We start from the raw sequence: 3,589 nt of genomic DNA, 5'->3' as shown, positions 1-3,589 counted from the left end.
AAAAGAGGAGGTGCAGAAAGAGACAGTCTATTCCATAAGACTGGCATTACTATGCCAAATGATGTCCGGGTTTTAAAATGTGAAGCTGCTGTTCTAGTGGTGGTGGTGGGGAACCTCCCTTATACTGTTTTACATATTTTTTGTACCTGATCCATCTGCTGTTTTTGCCAAGCCACTGCTGGTGTCTTTTTTATTATTATTGGAAGAACATTACTCATATTATCCTCCCTCTTTCACAGAAACTCAAGCTCTGTTGTTATGAATTAACATTCACGGACACTTGGAAATCTGAAGGATCATCTCCTTCAGCATGAGCCTACCTGAATACTAGCATAAGTAAGGGAGGACCTCATACCTGTCAACATTTCTCCAATGAAAATAGGGATATCCTATTTAATAATAATAATAATAATAATAATAATAATAATAATAATATCCCATCCATCTAACTGAGTTGCCCCAGCCACTCTGGGCAGCTTCCAACATATATAAAAAACATAATAAAACATTAAACATTAAAAAGCTTCTGTGTACAGGGCTGCCTTCAGATGTCTTCTAAAGGTGGATATTTGGCTTGGGGGTCACATAACTCCATACCCTCCAACATTTGTCCGATGCAAATAGGAATGTCCTAAGGAAAAGCGAGACACTCCAGGATCAAATCAGAAACCGGGATGCTACTGTTCTGCCTTCACCAATGGAGATGATATGCCTCTATGTGCCAGCTGCTGAAAACCGCTGAGTAGGGCGAGCATGCTCCTGTGCTCAGGTCCTGCTTGAAGGCTTCCCATGGACATCTGGTTGGCCACTGTAAGAACAGGATGTGGGGCTAGGTGGGCCACTGGCCTGATCCAGCCGTTCTGCCATTGTCACATGCTGATTTGCTGGGAGTAACTCTGCAGAGTTGTGTTCCACAAATGTTTCAGAAATGAACAAAGCAAAGCTAAAACTATGCCGTAAACTGACATGTTGTTTGTGGGGTCCCACAGCGTGGTAAACAGATCTCCTTTTGGAATCTCAAGACTGGGACACATCAGATGCAGTGTAAATTGGGCGTTTGCTGTTAGTATTAATTACCTCTCGAGTGCACCGAATATGAGCTCATTTGTATTCAGAACAATCCCCCTAGAATAAGTAAAGAAGAAAGACAGAACAACCAGAAACACAAGAAGAAATAAAAGATCAATGAATGGCAAAAAAAAGAGTGTTCTAAACTTTTTTCTCCAGCTGCCTTAAAGGATCGGCCTCAAAAATCAGCTATAGATGTGTAGCTGACATGCAACTTCTAATGCTGATAGGTGGCAGCAGGGATTTCTCTAGAGAAAACATAAAGTGCTTGATGATCATGTATTTGTCTTGTTACTTGCCTTGTAAGACAGCTAATTATTGCAGAGGTATCCAGAGTTATGGCAGGTGACAGAAATATTGAGGACACAATATTGTATAAAGAAACGGTGTATATCTAATGAATAGTCTTGGGGGGGGGGATTTCAGGGAGTGGGGATTTTGCCTCACACCCTGAAAACTACAAGCTATGTTGTTCTAAGTTCCAGTTGGATCATCTGTCTGGCCCATCCATCAACGCCATACTGCCATAGGTAGATATCCTCACAAAGGGTGCAACATACAAGACTGTTCTCCAAAGGTCTTCTTCAAGGGATCCAGTTGTGATTAACTAGAGATCAACTAAGGACAGTCATGCCATGTGTGTTCTCTGGACCCCTGCCCCAGCTCAGGTAATTATTTAAAGCAATTTTGCCAAGATACAGAAATTCCAAACATCTCAATGACTATCTGTCAGAGTTGTTCATGCTTATGGATTCCAACAGCCCAGTTTTTCCCCCAGTTTTGGTCTATGTCTCTTGCCTAGCAACATGGAACTTCAGATGGTTCCACCATCATCCCAGCACAGGTAATAGGGGATGTGGCAGATGAAAATGTTTTCCAGGAAGACGCCCTCTCTTTTGACTTGACCTCCACAAATGCTAAGACTGCTCTTGAATGCTGTTGTCTAAGTACAGGCAAATGAAAACTTCATTCCCCAGAACTGACCTTTCATCAGATTGTGAAACGGGGCCATTGTGCCCATTTTATACAGAGTCAAGTGAGGTTTGCCCCTGAACCTACACGTAGCAAGAAAGTTCAATGACTCACCACTCCCTGATGGTGTTCCTGTATGAACTACGTGTTTATCACATTTATACTTTACATTTGTAGATATTCACATCAACCACTGAGTATGAAGAGTACTGAAAGATGTTTAGAATAAACAGCTATAGCAATATAAGTTTATATAAGTGAATATTGGAATAGGAGGTGACAACAACTTGTGACCTGTCAGTGATCCACACCAGTAAAGCAGTAGCACAAAAGCATGCACAATCAGAACCAGGAATTTAAACAAATAATAAATGAATGCAATCAACAGTTGTGCAAACTAACTAGAACCTATTCTAGTGAAGGACCGCATAAAACTAATAATCATCAGAATGAACCTGTTTTAATGCTGTTTCTTCTCATTCCCAATGCTGCGGTACCAAGTATAAGTAGATAGGACACAGTAAATAATGAAACAATATAATGTTTTGTACCTAATACAGAGCTTTGTAAGAGAGGCAGGAATCATACCAGGGCTTATATCACAATTGACATGTTAATAATTTGTTGCTGCCTCGTCTCTTGTTAGGAAATCAAGCAGGAATGTCCTTTCCAGTATTTATGAAGGCTGACAGGGAAGTGCTGCTCAGAAGCTCTTGATCGGTGTTGGCAGAAATGTGCAATTTCGTTTATTTTGTTTTGCTGATGGAAGTTGACAGGAATTCAAGACTGTGGTTAGCAGCACTGTCTCATGCATTGATAATCAGATACATTCAAAGAAGGGGTGCCACAAAGTTCAGGTGTCGGCTGGCTCCTTTCCATTTAGCAGCCCTGGAAACCACCTGCAGATCAAAAGGAGGAGATGCATATCCTTCCTCTGTGGCCTCTGTGCAGAGATGGGATGCTTTTTGGGACGTGATGGCAATCTGATCAAGTGTAGAAAGAAGAAGAGCATTGCGATGGCCAGGGCCACACCAAAGGTCACTGTTTCTGTGATGTGTCTCTCTGTGTGCACACATGTGTGTTTTTGACCCCACCCATCACTGGGTGAACGCTTGCCAAAGCCATTCTAGTTTCTTCTCTTTAATGAAAAAAGGAATTCAGAAGAAGAATTCTAGTCCTGCTAGTGTGGTGTAGTAGTTAGAGTGTTGGATTAGGACCTAGGAGACCAAGATTCAAATTCCTAGTCAGCCATGAAGCTCACTGGGTGTCCTCAGGTTAGTCTCTCAGCCTAAACTACCTCACAGGGTTGTTGTGGGACTAAATGAGGGAGAGAACTGTATACGCCACTTTGAGCTCTTTGGAGAAAAGGTGGGATATAAAAGCAATAATAAAAATATAAATACTTGGACTCTTGAGTTCCTGCATCTGAAAAAGGAAAACAAAACAAAACTGCCTGAGTTGGTAGCCCTGGCGATACCCTTGACAACCACTGGAACACTGGGCGCCCTTGGTGATATTGTTACCGTGGTAGCCACAAAAGCTCTGACGT

At 41.9% G+C, this 3,589-nt stretch overlaps 1 long non-coding RNA gene across 1 annotated transcript; it reads right to left on the bottom strand.

Moving 5' to 3' along the window:
• Positions 1-2,478: 2,478 nt before the first annotated feature.
• LOC310761334 lies at positions 2,479-3,536 on the bottom strand. The gene is made up of 2 exons (XR_014547398.1): positions 3,338-3,536; positions 2,479-3,178 (listed from the first exon to the last, which is right to left on the bottom strand). It is a non-coding gene; the product is annotated as an uncharacterized lncRNA (long non-coding RNA).
• Positions 3,537-3,589: the final 53 nt, after the last annotated feature.

Source organism: Podarcis filfolensis (assembly GCF_964270895.1).
Source record: "Podarcis filfolensis genome assembly, chromosome: 4".
Classification (NCBI taxonomy): domain Eukaryota; kingdom Metazoa; phylum Chordata; class Lepidosauria; order Squamata; family Lacertidae; genus Podarcis; species Podarcis filfolensis.
This window is presented reverse-complemented; position numbering and strand designations above follow the sequence as displayed.